The 15,436-nt window shown below is 49.2% G+C and overlaps 1 protein-coding gene across 2 annotated transcripts in view; it reads right to left on the bottom strand.

The window, feature by feature from the left end:
- Positions 1-6,756, bottom strand: part of VANGL2 (VANGL planar cell polarity protein 2) — a 28,154-nt gene extending 21,398 nt beyond the window's left edge. Inside the window, exon 1 of one of the 2 annotated variants that reach the window (XM_070467607.1) lies at positions 6,445-6,756. The gene's annotated coding sequence lies outside the window, so the exon portion shown is untranslated. Of the gene's footprint in view, positions 1-6,065; positions 6,143-6,444 lie in introns of those variants that run through there. The other variant, XM_070467608.1, reaches the window with a different exon arrangement.
- Between the last annotated feature and the right edge of the window lie 8,680 nt (positions 6,757-15,436).

Raw genomic sequence — 15,436 nt, 5'->3', positions numbered from 1 at the left:
AGTTCGAGAATAAGGGCAATAATGAGCAAACCTGAACAAATGAAATGAGAGAACGGAAAGGTGGAACGAGCACTTTGGGAAATGGAAGAGCGATGACATCAGACAGACCTGGCACAACCTCTGAGGAGCTACGTAATCTTAGATGAGTCCCCGGCCCTCTCTAAACCTCGGGTTTCTCATCTGCAAAATAAACCTCAGTTTTCTCATCTGCAAAATGGGGATAATGGCGACAACTTCAGAAGGTTGAGGATTCAACAAAATAATGTATACAGAATATCACCGAGTCAAGCACATAATAGATGCTCAATAAAATGTTAGTTTCCCACCTCTTTCTCCAATAGAGGGTGAGCAGCCAATTCCTTTCACTCACTCCCTGTTCCCAAAACCTCACTGTGAGAAGTGAGGTCCCACCCAGAATAACATGGAACCAACAGTGTGGCTACCATGGTGGCCTCAGCCCCTATATGACAGCCGCTCTCTAACCTAGACCACCCCCAGGTCTGAGAGAGCAGCCAAAACCCCTCACCCCACTCTCGGCCTCTTTCCTCGGAGGCTCCTGGATCCCCCAGCCTCTCCCTTCCCCTCCCTCCTTCCACATGTAGAGTGAGGCAGGGCCTGGGCTCTAATCACCTCCTTCTCTCCTACAGCTGCTAAGCCCAGCTGTGTGTGGAGTGGTAGAAGAAGGGGCCCCCAAGCCTGCCGCCCGACTCAAGCCCCCAGCTTCTTCCCACTCTCCCCTCTGACTGCCCCACCCTGATTACCAGGATATCCTCAGCTCTGCTGATTCTAAGCCGCTTCTCCCAAACCCATTCCCAGCTGTCATGTCTGTAATTACCAGCCTTGCCAGGGGCATCAGACAGGCACAGCAACACCTAATTTCCAAAGTACTCCTGGAAATTAAGTAGAGGCCATGCAAGGCCTCTACTCTGCACCAAGCAGGGTGGAGAGAACGATGGAGAGACTCTTCCTGACCCACCTCATCTCCCTCCAGATCACAGGAGGAAAGGTGACAGAAGGCTGCCCAAGTCAGATCAGCAAAAGACAGGATTAAAAAAGGGAAGGCTTCTGGGGAATGGGTGTGTGTAGGATTTACTCCCAGGCCATTTCCTTCATCTCTGCTATCAAAATCTCCCCATGCACAAGGTTACCCACCTGGAAAGTGTGAGAGAGAGAAATTTCAGGTCAATTAAGAGAGAGGGGAAGTCAATGCCCAATAAAACAAGAAGATGGGTACCCACAGGGATGACGGCAGATGCATACAGCACGGAGCTGCCCAGGAAGGAAGAAAGAAAGCAAGTTTTAAAAGTCCCATCTGCGACCCAGACTCTGAGAATAGGCAGTATCATCCCAGCCTCTCCTCTCCCTAATACCTCCAACCCCACCCACCACACAAGACTTGTTTCATAGGCAGGAAAACTGAGGCCAAATCCCCAGTTAATACTTGAAGATCCAGGAACACCGGCTGCATGTGGCTCACTGGAACTCCTGCTCCTTCTTGCTCATGCTCAGTCTCTACCCGCAGCGCCCTCCCAAGTCCCTCCCTGCTTGCCTAACTCATCCTTTAAATCCAGCTAAGGTTGATCTCAAGGCTAACCCTGAATTTTCACTGAAAGGACTGATGTTGAAGATGAAGCCCCAACACTTTGGCCACCTGACTTAAAGAGCCAACTCAGTGGAAAAGACCCTGATGCTGGGAAAGATCGAGGGCAGGAGGAGAAGGCGGCAATAGAGGATGAGATGGTTGGATAGCATCAACAACTCAATGGACATGAGTTTGAGCAAAATCTGGGAGATAGTGAAGGATAGGGAAGTCCAGCATGCTGCATTCCACACAGTTGCAAAGAGTCGGACATGACTTAACCACTGAATAACAAAGTTTGATCCACACAGTGGAATATGATTCAACCACAAAAAAATTATGTTAAGTGAAGGAAGTCTGACACAAAGGGTCACACATTGCACCACTCCATTTACATGAAATATCTTGAATAGGGAAATCCATAGAGATAGAATGCAGATTGGTATTTGCAGAGGGCAGGGAGAAAGGGAACAGGGAACAATCTCTTAATGGGTACAGGTTTCCTTTGGGGCTAATGAAAGTGTTTTCAGATAGAAGCAGTGATTGTACAACACTATAGGTGTACGAAGTGCCGATGTCCACTTTAAAACAGCTAATTTTAGGGAATCCCCTGGTGGCCCAGTGGTTAGGACTCCATGCTTTCACTGCTGAGGATGCAGGTTCAATCCCTGATGGGGGAACTAAGATCCCACAGGTTGCATGGTGCAGCCAGAATAAATAAATAAACTGGCTAATTTTATGTTTTGTGAATTTCACCTCAGTTAAAAAATTTCCAGTGGTCACATACAGTTATGTGCAGTTCTAAGAGTTGGACCATAAAGAAGGCAGAAAGTCAAAGAATTGGTGCCTTCAAACTGGGTGCTGGAGAAGACTCCTCAAAGTCCCTTGGACTGCAAGGAGATCAAACCAGACAATCTTAAGGGAGATCAACCCTGAATATTCACTGGAAGGACTGATGCTGAAGCTGAAGCTCCGGTATTTTGGTCACCTGATGTGAAAAGACGACTCACTGGCAAAGTCCCTGATGCTAGGAAAGGTTGAAGGCAGAAGGAGAAGAGGGCATCAGAGGGATGATATAGCTGCATGGCATCAGCGATGCAAAGAACATGAACTTGGGCAAACTCCAGGAGATGGTGAGGGACAGAGAAGCCTGGCGTGCCACAGTCCATGGGGTCACAAAGAGTCAGACACGACTGGGCGACAGAACAACAACAAAAACTTCCAATGAAGGGCACATCTCCTCTGGGAAGTCTCCCCGCCACCCACACCTGGACCAAGCACTTTTGCTCCGTGCTCTGGTAGCCTCCTCAACACACCTCCATATACTACTCACGGGGCTACAGTGAGTCGGCATGTTTATGCATGTCTCCCCTGTGAAAGCCCATCTTATTCACCCTTCCATGCCTGTACTTCACACAGCGCCTGGCAGAGAGTAGGCAGTGCCCAGCACGGTCTGCCAGAAGAACTGCAGAACCACAGTCTAGTTCTCCCCCACAACCCAGAACCCGCTCCCTTACTAACCATCCATCAGAGCCTGAACCTGTCCAGTTATCACTTGCCAGGCGCTGTGCGAAGTGCTCTCTATAACTTCATTTAGTCCTCATAAATGGGCTTCCCTGGTGGCTCAGTGGTAAAGAATCCGCCTGCGGTGCAGTAGTCGCAGGAGCCACGGGTTCATTCCCTGGATGGGGAAGATCCCCTGGAGGAGGGCATGGCAACCCACTCCAGTATTCTTGCCTAGAGAATCCCCATGGACAGAGGAGCCTGGTGGGCTACAGTCCGTGGGATCCTAAAGAGTCGGACATGACTGAAGCAACTTAGCACACACACACAATCCTCATAAACCTAAGAGGTAGGGCCTATTATTAACTCCATTTTACAGGTGAGGCTTCAAAAGTTATCTACTCTATCCAAGGTCTCAGATCTAGGAAGTAGCAAAACCAGAATTTAATAGCAAGCTGACACCCAGGGAAGGAGGCCCAATCTGGGGTGGGAAGATGCTGTCTAAAGACACCTAAGAGGCTAAGGAATGGGTTTTAAGAACTTGCCCAATGTCATAACACTTCTAAGTCCTAATTCCCACCAATTCTGTTGGACTCTTCACTTTGGCCTCACAGTGTGAGATGCTCGGGGTAAAACAGCAAAGAAGACTGGAGATCCTCAAACTCAGGGGATGGGGGTGGGGGTCCCAGATGTCTTCCCTGTTCTGCTGGAAGCTTCTATAAGTCAAGTTCATGCCCCCCAGACTGGAAGGGGCTCTTGGAAACCAAATGAGAAAATAAAAATCTGTCCTGCTCTAGAGCCAGGGAAGGGTACCCTTCCTCAGATCTTGAAGAAGCCGAAGGAGCTGAGGCGGCATACCAGAGAGGTCAGCACCCAGAAGAATTAGGGGGAGAGAGGGAAGGAGCAAGACAATGGGGGAGGAGGGGCCACCTCGACCACTAGTTCCAGTCTGAAGCACTTTCAAAGGCGGCCTTTCCTAAGGTCTGACCACAGGTCCTCCTCCTTGGAAGAGCCCCGCCCACCACAAACACACCGGTATAACATATCCTGCGTTCAATCAGAAGACAGAAGCAGACAAGGCACCCCAGAACACACCATCCTAGATTCAAGTGCCCCACTCGCCTCTGGGAACCTTACCCAAAAGATAGGTGTCAGGTTTGGGGCAATCATGCATTTTTTTTAATCCAGTCTTTTCCTTCTCTGCTCCATCTCTAGTCCCAACATTTTCTAACTTACTGCTCTTATCACGGGGACTTAAGAAAGGTGGGGAGCCCTGGGGGCTAAAATGCAAACATCCCAACTGCACACGCCTCTTAAGGACGCCCGTTAGGGAATTACCCAGAGACCCTGACGGGCCTGTGCATTCACAGTCTCAGCTTCTAAAACTGGATGCCTCGACCATTTCTTCTGGCAGCAAGAGAAAATGACTGAGGGGGAGATGTGCAAACAAGGCATGCATGCCCGCCCTTTCCCTTCATCCCCCAAGAGAAATAATAACAGAGAGAGAGCAGAGGGGGGTGCCTGCCCCCTCCCCGACATAGGGACAAGCGCCCTGCTGGCAAGTTCAGCCGCCTATCCATCACCCTCAGACCTGGCCCCAGATCACATCTCCACCCCAGTCATGCTTCTCACCAGGAAAAAGGGGGAAACTGTGAGATGAATCTGTACAAACTCCTGAAAAACATCCCCCTCTGCTCTCCCCAGAGCTCCCAGGCCACCTTCTCAACCCCGCGCAGCAGAGAGCCGAGGATGTCCGGACTCGGTCTCATCCCTCCAGGGGTGCTCCTTCCCCGCCTCCAGCCCATACCAGAATCTCCAGACGCCTCAGGAACTGTCGGACCCCAGAGGCAGGGCAGGGTGAGTGGGCTCTGAAGCAGCGACCTCCAAGTTGGCTTTACAAGACGGTGGGGCCTGAGGGGGCTGAACATGGGCTGGGAGGCCAAGAGTGTGGCCTCTCCGAGTACAACCACCCAACCTATAAGGTGGAATGGGAGGATATCCCTCCGATTCTTTTCCCTGACTTCTCCAATCCCCCAGACTCCCCTTGGACTACAACCCAAATCCCTACTTTGTATTCCCTACAACACACACAACCTTTTCTAGAGAAAAGCCCATTTCCCAAAACAGGTACCGCATAAGATGACCCATAGGTCTCAGATACTTTTGAGGCACTACCCTCAAAAGCAGGGCAGGGCGTCCAAGAAGCCTCAGAACCCTCCAGACAGCCTTCCCTCTGGGCTCCCTGCCAAGAAAATCTGCCTGCAAAGACAAGTGGCAGTACTCCCAGCACACACTCAGAAATACACACACCACCTAAGGCGGGCACACACTGGCACTTATCTGTCAACACAGGCCGTACACAAGAGGACACAGATTCACTCACATCTCTTTCTAGTACACAGTTGTACACACACCTATCCAGGTACACCCTATTCTGCTCTTACACACCCACCTTCCTCAGAACCTCTTTCCCATAAACCCCTCCCCAGTTCACATGCAGAGACACACACCCCTTCCCCCAAGTATACCCATAAATACATATCCAAGCACACCACACATGCATGATCAGCTGCTCCTTGCAGGCACACACACTCAGGCACAGGAAAACACCTTCATCGCCAAATCCAGGGGCCCACCTGCAGGGACACGCAGCATGTCAAGGCGCACACATACACAAAAACAAAAGGATCACGCACACTGATGCTTCACCAAGCCTCTAAACTCACCAGTGCAGAGCCCAGAGCCCCTCAGACGGGTAAAGACAAGTGGAGAGGAGGATGCCGGCGCCTGTCCTCTGGGCCCCGGGATACAGCGCCGGGGTCTCCGGCCTCCAGCCCCATCCTCGAGCCGCACACACGCCCCCCTACTCTTCCCGGGCGGCTCCCCGGACTCCACCTCACACCCCGAACGCATCCCTTGCCCGGAGTCCTCCCCACACTCCTGAGGTGTGTATGCACCCCTAAACATCCTCGCCTTCCAGTACCTCCAGACTGCGATCCTTTCACTGCCTCTCCCTCCACCTCCAACACACACACTCCCAAGTCTCCAGCTCCAACCGGCTCCCCTGGGAACACTGAGGCCCCCGCCCCGGCCCCGGGCCCAGGAAAGTCCCCGGCTCTCCAGGCCCGGGCTCCGCCCCCTCCCCAAGCGCCCCTTCCTCTCCCCAAAGTTGGGGGGCACTCCGCTGTGCAGTGGGGGGATGGACCGGAAGGGGGTTACCCCAGGCCCCCTTTCCCCCATAAGCCACCCCGCTCGCTCCGGGGCTGGGCACCCCCTGGCCCCTTGCATGATCGTCCCTCTTTCTGTTTCTTTTCTCTTTTTTTTTGCAAACTTTGCTCGCGCCCCCGCGGCCCGGCACTCACCCGCCGCTGCGAACTGCCGGGTGGGCTCGGCCGGCGCCCCGCTCGGCCCGGCGCCTTTGTATCCGCAGCGTTCGGGTCGCTCCGAACTCCGCGTTCGTAGACGGGCAGCGCGGACGTTGGGGGGTGTAGAGGGGGGCTCCTGAGTCCGGTCACCCCCTTTCCGTCCCAGACCGCTGTCTTCCCCCTCAGGGCCCCGGGGGCAGGGGGCCAGAGGGGAATGGGGGGCGCTCACGCTCCCATGGCGGGACCAGGATCAAGGAATCAGGGATCACGAATCAGATCGGGAGCCCGCGGAGGAGGGGGAGGGGGCAGAGGGGGAGGGGACGGGAGCCGAGGGGGTGCAGGGGGCGGGGGAGCGCGCGCTCCCGGGTGCCGCCTCCCGGCTGTTCCCGCAGCAGCCGTCCCTCCCGCCGCCGCGTCCATTGTCTGCGGCCCGGCTCTTCCCCGAGTCGCCGCCTCCCCCCCCCCCCCCCCAGCCCTTCGCCTCCAGACGCCCGGCGGCCCCCCAGGATCCTGGGAATCGGCAGCGGGGCTGTGACCCCGGCCCAGGACGGTGTCTGGGAGATGCCTCGATTCCTGGCCTGGGCCCAGCCCGCAGCCCCTCCTGGGGCTGTTTCCCTCCGCCCACCTGCGGGAGACCGAGCCCCCGGACCCTCGGGGATGGCGATGTTCAATTCTTAGGGCCACAGACCCGGCTACACGAAATCCAGTGGAATCTGGGACGTGGAAAGATTGAGTTTTACCCCCCGAGGGCTGCGAGAGGAGAAAGTCATCCTTGATTTTAATTACTGGCGAGGAACGCTCCCTGCTTCCCATTCATACGGGAGTTTTTCTGACACTGTCACCACCATATCCCCCCGCTTCCAAAAATAATTTAATTACTTGGTGTTCTAGCTGCGAGCGGCGACCGCCCAGTCAGTCTGGGATGCTCTCTCATTAACACTTTTTTCCTCCCCTCTGGTTTGAGCGTAGGGATTAATTACAAAGGGAACCCTGCCCTGGGGGAGTGGGGGAGGGGAGGGACAACGAGGGCGCCGGGGAGTTTGGATGGCGGGGGAGAGAGGCCCTTCTCCCAGGAAACCTCCAGTGTGAAAACTCGTCGGCCTGTCGGGTCCCTAACCCCAAGCAGGCAAGGCTCTCCTCCCCAGGGGTTTCACATATCCTGGAGTTCATAGCACTACACAAGGATTGTAGGGTATCACCAGTATCCGACATAATCAGACATTTTTGCCTTAGAGTACACCAGAAAACCAGTTAGGTTCACGAAGTTGGGTCATAATAGCTTTGAACCCAAAGAGATTAACCCCCATTATAAAAGTCTGGGTTTGTGAGAAGTCTATGTAGCCCTCGGAGTGAGTGAAAGCAAAAGTATTATTATAATATCATTAGTATTGTGTGTAATTCTTCACTTACTTAGAATAGTAATACTTCAAAAGCACTTTTGCACACTTCTCCTTCAGCAGGGCAAGGTATCTGCACATTCTCAACATCCTCTGGCTTCCAATCCTGATACCTTCTCACCCAACCCTGTGATTAAAAGTCTCAGCGTAGCAGACTCCCAGACTCTGTTCCTGACTTGTTTGGGATTTTTCTCCTCTCTGATGAAATTTTTTTAGACATAATCTCATTCCCTTTGGTCATCCATTCTAACCTGACCAAAGATGAGAACAGAGTCATCTTTGTCCCCAGCACTGTGACCATTCCAATATGTCATTCTTTAAGGTCTTAAGAGAGCCTTAGAACACACTTCCCTTCTTTACCCAAACACTTACCTTTCTTCATCCTCTTTCCCACATCACAGGTCAGCAAGTGACTCAGCACCAAGACTACCTGAAATATGCAGACTCATCATTTCAGGCACCCAAGTCCCTGCATGCGTCTGAGTGCTCAGGCCCTGGGCTGCGCTGGGTGCCTTGGTGGTGTCCATGACCAGCTGTATGGGGGATAGCTGGCAGGAGAGCTGGGGCAGGATAAAGGGAGGGAGGCTTAGGGTACTCCCAGTTCTGCCCAGAGCACCCCCCACACACACCCCCGTGCTGGGCAGCAAGTGTGTAATCTGACACAGTGTTAGGCTGCCCTCTCTGCCACAGCCCCGGCTGACTATCCAGCAGGTTTACTGTGAACTGTGCTCAACATGATGGTAGCCTGTTTCACAGACCTCAAAAGGGCCCAAAGAATGGGAAGCATGACGTCCGGTGCCAGAATTACAGATAACTCTGTAGTTTCTCCCCACCTAAAGCTTGAAACCTGAGTCAGGATGTCAACAAATGAAGCTTCAGGATTAACAGAAATCAGGCATCAAACTGGGATAAGTTCCATCCCTCTTCTCTCTCTGAGGATGAGATTGGGGGCTTTCACTTTTATCTCTGTAACAAAACCACTGGATTACAGAGGAGAGGTCCAACATTGAATCTGATAGGTGTGTGTGTATGTCCCATGCATCTATTCTCTGAACTGTCCTCCACCCTAACCCCTAGGATGGAAACCCATCTGGACTTCACATATCCTTAATTCACAGAATGAAGAAATGGAGGCCCAAAGAAGAGGCCCATACTCCTCGGGGCCCAAGGGAACTAGTCTAATTCTTCAGCAGGGAGGAGAATGTTGAGGTGACAGTCAACCAGGATTTCCCGAAGAAGTCAACCTACAGTGACAGAGGGAGGTCAGGAGCCTGAAGGACAGCAGAGTGGAGCAGACTGAACTCCAAATGCACAGCTCCTGACTTGGAGCACATAGGCGAGCTTCCTAACTGCTTCAAGCCTCAACTTCTGCATATAAAATGGAACTAACAGGTAACAGAAGGAGCCCCCTTGCAAAGCCATAGTGCCCCAGTCCATGCCCAACCAAACTTCCCCATTCTGTTATGTGCCTCGGGGATTCCTGGTGCTTTGGTGAATCTTGATTAAGGAAGAGGGCATCCAGACAAAAGCCAGGGTCCTCAGTAAGAATCCTTTCAACTCCTTACCAGCTCATGGGCCTGAGGCAGCAGGGTTGGGACAGGCCCACCACAGGCCCCTCCGGAGCCCTGGAAGTTTGAGTCTCCAGCAGAGATGCAAAGGGCGCAAGACATGGCAGTGGACACTGTCCAAGGAAGGGTCAGCTCTGAAGAAGTGTGTGCGTTCTGTGCAGAGGAAGCTGTTCCTGGAAGTAAGGGCACATACCAGAGTGGCAAAGGCCAGGTCTTCAATTCTGGTGAAAAGTAGGGCCCTTCCCCAGCTTCATTGCTGAGAAAGAGGAATCCTTAGTATCTTGACCAGATATGTTATTCACAGCCTATAGGATGGCCATCAAAGGTTTCCAATGTCAGTGATTAACAAAATCAGCCACCTCCCAGGTACAGGGAAGCCTAGTAATGTACCCAATGCAGGACCAGAACCACCAGCTTTTTGTAACCCTGTGGATAAAACTGAGGACAGTTCAATCTCCCAGGTTAATCCGTGCTTTCTCCCCAGCACCCACCTTCCTAGAAAGGCTATTCTCAGTGCTTACAATAGTATTTCCAGACCCAGTTTGTATTGTGAAATAACTGGATTTTTTTCACTTTCAGTGAAAAAGGAAACAAACAAAAAAGCTACTAAAAAGCCCTGATTAAGAACTGTGAGATATAATAGGTTTGTTATGAGGAGTCTCTTTCAGGTAAGCTCCTGATCTCTTTTAGAACAAGGACCAAACCTCATTCATATCCACATGAATGTCACATAAAAGTCACCAAATCAGTAGTTTCCTTCCCTTCTAACTTTGCTTCTCTTTCTCTATTCCATATGCACATGTGTGTGCTAACTCACTTCAGTCGTGTCCGGGTCTTTGCAACCCTATGGACCATAGCCCGCCGGGCTCCTCTGTCCATGGGATTTTCCAGGCAAGAATACTGGAGTGGGTTGCCATGCCCTCCTCCAGGGGATCTTCCCAACCCAGGGATTGGCCCACCTCTCTTAGTGTCCTGCATTGGCCAGAGGGTTCTAGCGCCACCTGGGAAGCCCCTTTATTCCTCACCTATCCCCAAACTTTACTACTCCCTATTCGTCCAATCTTTATCAAGTGTGAGCTTCCTCAGATCCCACCCTATTATCACCAGTTTTAAAAGTTGCCTATAATTAAACCAGTGTTTCTCAACCGTGACTGCAGATTTTAATCACCAGGGAAGCTCTGAAAACATACCAATACCCAGGACCCATGCCAGACTAATTAAACAGAAACTTCCAGGTTGTAGCCCAGCTATCAGCACTTTTGTGTGTGTTATTCTGGATATTTGTTGCTGCGTGAGAGCTTTCTCTAGTTGTGGTGTACAGTCTTTTCTTTGCGGTGGCTTCTCTTGTTGCGGAGCACGGGGCTCTAGGGTGACTGAGTTTTAGTAGCTGTGAAGCTTAGATTAGTTGCCCCATGGCATGTGGGATATTCCCAGACCAGGGATTAAACCCGTGTCCTCTGCATTGGAGGCAGATTCTTAACCACTGGACCATAAGGGAAGTCCCAGGTAAGTTACCTTAGTGATACTAATGTGAGAACCACTAAATCAAACTCTTTGTGATGCTCTTCCTCCTTTCTTGGCACAATAAATGCCCCCACCTCCCTTGCCTAGGACTAATCCCTCCATATTTCATTTGATCCTGTCCGTTCCCGCTTCCAACCCTTATTGCCACGCTCTCCTGTATCTGTTGTAACTTCCAACTCTAGTAGCAAATAAAACATCTCCCTCCACTCTGCAGCCTCTTCTTGCTTCAGCCGTCTCTTTTATTTTCATATCATCCAGTGTTCTCTAAACAGTAGATTCCTCTCTTGCACGTTGGTGGGAATGTAAGCTGATACAGCCACTATGGAAAACAGTGGGAGATTTCTTTAAAAACTAGGAATAAAACAACCATCAGTTCAGTCACTCAGTCATATCCGACTCTTTGCAACCCCATGGACTGTAGCACGCCAGGCTTCCCTGTCTTTCACCATCTCCTGGAACTTGCTCAAACTCATGTCCATTAAGTTGGTGATGCCATCCAACCATCTCATCCTCTGTCGTCCCCTTCTCCTCCTGCCTTCAATCTTTCCCAGCATCAGGGTCTTTTCCAAGGAGTCAGCTCTTCACATCAGGTGGCCAAAGTATTGCAGTTTCAGCTTCAGAATCAGTTCTTCCAATGAATATTCAGGACTGATTTCCTTTAGGATGGACTGGTTGGATCTCCTTGCTGTCCAAGGGACTCTCAAGAGTCTTCTCCAACATCACAGTTCAAAAGCATCAATTCTTTGGTGCTCAGCTTTCTTTACAGTCCAACTCTCACATCCATACATGACCACTGGAAAAACCATAGCTTTGACTAGACGGACCTCTGTTGGCAAAATAATATCTCTGCTTTTTGATATGCTGTCTGGTTTGGTCATAGCTTTTCTTCCGAGGAGCAAGCATCTTTTAATTTCATGGCTGCAGTTGCCATCTGCAGTCATTTTGGAGCTCAAGAAAATAAAGTCTGTCACTGTTTCCATTGCTTCTCCATCTATTTGCCATGAAAGGATGGGACCGGATGGCATGATCTTAGTTTTTTGAATGTTGAGTTTTAAGCCAGCTTTTTCACTCTCCTCTTTCACTTTCATTAAGAGGCTCTTCAGTTCCTCTTTGCTTTCTGCCATAAGGGTGGTGTCATCTGCATATCAGGTTATTGATATTTCTCCCGGCAATCTTGATTCCAGCTTGTGCTTCTTCCAGCCCAGTGTTTCTCATGATGTACTCTGCATATAAGTTAAATAAGCAGGGTGACAATATACAGCCTTGATGGATTCCTTTCCCAATTTGGAACCAGTCTGTTGTTTCATGTTCAGTCCTAACTGTTGCTTCTTGACCTGCATACAGGTTTCTCAAGAGGCAGGTCAGGTGGTCTGGTATTCCCATCTCTTGAAGAATTTCCACAGTTTGTTCTGATCCACACAGTCAAGGGCTTTGGCATAATCAATAAAGCAGGAGGAGATGCTTTTCTGGAACTCTCCTGCTTTTTTGATGATCCATTGCATGTTGGCAATTTAATCTATGGTTCCTCTGCCTTTTTTAAATCCAGCCTGAACATCTGGAAGTTCACAGTTCATGTACTGTTGAAGCCTGGCTTGGAGAATTTTGAGCATTACTTTACTAGCGTGTGAGATGAATGCAATTGTGTGGTAGTTTGAACATTCTTAGGCATTGCCCTTCTTTAGGATTGTAATGAAAACTAACCTTTTTCAGTCCTGTGGTCACTGCTGAGTTATCCAAATTTGCTGACATGTTGAGTGCAGCACTTTCACAGCATTATCTTTTAGGATTTGAAATGGCTCAACTGGAATTCTATCACCTTCACTAACTTTGTCCATAGTGATTAACCCTAAGGCCCACTTGACTTCACATTCCAGGATGTCTGGCTCTAGGTGAGTCATCACACCATCATGGTTATCTGGGTCATGAAGATCTTTTTTGTACAGTTCTTCTGTGTATTCTTGCCACCTCTTCTTAATATCTTCTGCTTCTGTTAGGTCCATACCATTTCTCTCCTTTATTGAGCCCATCGTCGCATGAAATATTCCCATTTCATGTCTCTAATGTTCTTGAAGAGATCTCTAGTCTTTCCCATTCTATTGTTTTCCTCTATTTCTTATAAAACTAAATAGAGTTTTCTATTTCGTATAAAACTACCATATAACCCAGCAATCCCACTACTGGCCCTATACCCTGAGAAAATCATAATCAAAAAAGACACATGTGCCCCAGTGTTCATTGCAGCATTATTTATAATAGCTATGACATGGAAGCAACTTAGATATTCATCAACAGATGAATGGGTAAAGATGCAGTACACATATACAATGGAATACTAGTCATAAAAAGGAACAAATTTGAGTCCGTTTTAGTGAAGTGGCTAAACCTAGAGCTTCTTATACAGAGTGAAGTAAGTCAAAAAGAGAAAACTAATAATGCATACATATGGAACCTAGAAAAAATGTACTCATGAACCTGCTTGCACGGCAGGAATAGAGATGCAGACACAGAGCAGAATTGTAGATACAGTGGGGGAAGGAAAGGATGGAATGAATTGAAAGAGTAGCATTGAAACACACACATTATCATATGTAAAATAGATAGTTAATGGGAAGTTGCTTTATCACACAGGGAGCTCATCCTGGTGCTCTGCCACAACCTAGCGGTGTGGCATGGTGTTCGAGGTGAGAGGGACGTTCAAGAGGGAGTGGATGTATGTATACTTACGGCTGATTCATGTTGTTGTATGGTAGAAGCCAACACAATATTGTAAAGCAAATATCCTCCAATTAAAATTTTTAAAAAAGAATAGCTTCCTTACCACCATCCTTCACTCTTCAACTCCTTATAACCAGCCTTCCTCTCAATAACTCTCCTTTTCCTGATTTCACATATCTATATTTCGAAGAATTCAGCCTTTGGCCCCTTGACTCCTTACCTTAAATGCTCTCCCAAAGTAATGTCATTCTCTCCCTTAGCCCCAGTCAGCACTTACTTATTGTTGTTGTTCAGTCGCTAAATCATATCCAACTCTTTGTGACCCAATGGACACAGCACACCAGTCTTCCCTGTCCTTCACTATCTCCTGGAGTTTGCTCAAATGCATGTCCATTGAGCTGATGATGCTATTTAACCATCTCATCCTCTGCCACTCCCTTCTCCTTTTGCCTTTAATCCTTCCCAGAACCGGGGTCTTTTATTAATGCTCCTAAATCCAGATCTCTCTTCTGAACATCAAACTCATATTTCTAGGACATTTTAACTTGCCTATTCTTTGGGTACACTAAATGTAATAGGTTTAAATGAAACACATTATCTTCCCTCCCCCATCCCCATTCCCTTGGCTTATTCAGATCTTTCTCACTTCCAAACTTGGATCACTGCCTTCCACTCTATCTTTCTCTCTGTTGCCAGTGTGATATTTCTGAAAGAGAAATCAGTCTATCCCGCCGTTGCTTAAAACAATTCAGTGACTCCCCACTGTCCACAAGATGAAGTCAAAACTTCTTGGCACTCTGTGTAAGGACCTTGAGTCTCCCCCTCCAGCCTTATCTCCTGTTGCTCCTTGTGTATTCAGATCTCAAACCTGCAACACACACATTTTCTAACTAGACCCACCAGCTGGTTGTTCTGCCAGCTTGGGGCTTTGTTACTGACCCTGCCCTTACATGGTATGACAAAAGACTTAGCGACTAAAACAAAGTACTCCCTTTACATGCTGTTTTCTTTGCCTGAAATCCCGGCCCCCTCCTCTCTGCCTAGAAAATTCTGTATATCCTCCAGGACTCAGCTTTGGTCTTCTTTTTGTGCTCAGTTGTGTCCGACGCTTGCAGCCTGGAGTGGGTTGCCGTTTCCTTCTCAAGGGGAATCTTCCAACCCAGGGATCAAACCCACGTCTCCTACATCTCCTGCATTGGCAGGCAGATTCTTTACCACTGGAGACTTCAGGGATGCCCCACATCTCCTCATTGACTCCTCCTTAACTTTCCTGAACAGAATTAGATGTTCCCTTCCCCAGAGAGCCTCCTTTGCACTCCCAGAGCTCTGCCTTTTATGACATTCTATGGTAATTTTCTATTTACTTTTCTCTCTGTCCTGCTGGTCTGTGAGCTTCTGGAGTGAAAGAAGCAGTGCTTAATGTATCTTTCTACACCCAGAACTTGGCTCAGTAAGTGAGACTCAGCAGTAAATGTTTGTCTAGTGAAACAGAAAGGAGAAGCATATGAGAGGAGATAAAGTAGAATGCTTGATGTCAAAGGGATCTTTCTGTATTTTATAGATAAGGAAACAGGGGTGGAGCAGGTAACTCATTGTCCCAGAATCATACAGCTCATCAAATAGCAACACCAAAACTGGAAACTAAATGTCCTGATTTCTTGTTCAGTAGTCTGTCAACTGTACCAAATTAACTGAACATTCATTGCTTCACTTGAAATAAACCTACAAGGCCGTGGCTCTTAGCTTTTTGTGGGTCCATGCTCTCTTTGAGACTTTGGTGAAAGC

This window comes from Odocoileus virginianus, chromosome 5 (genome assembly GCF_023699985.2).
Source record: "Odocoileus virginianus isolate 20LAN1187 ecotype Illinois chromosome 5, Ovbor_1.2, whole genome shotgun sequence".
Classification (NCBI taxonomy): Eukaryota; Metazoa; Chordata; class Mammalia; order Artiodactyla; family Cervidae; genus Odocoileus; species Odocoileus virginianus.
Note: the sequence above shows the minus strand (reverse complement) of the source record. Positions and strands in the feature narration are given on the sequence as shown.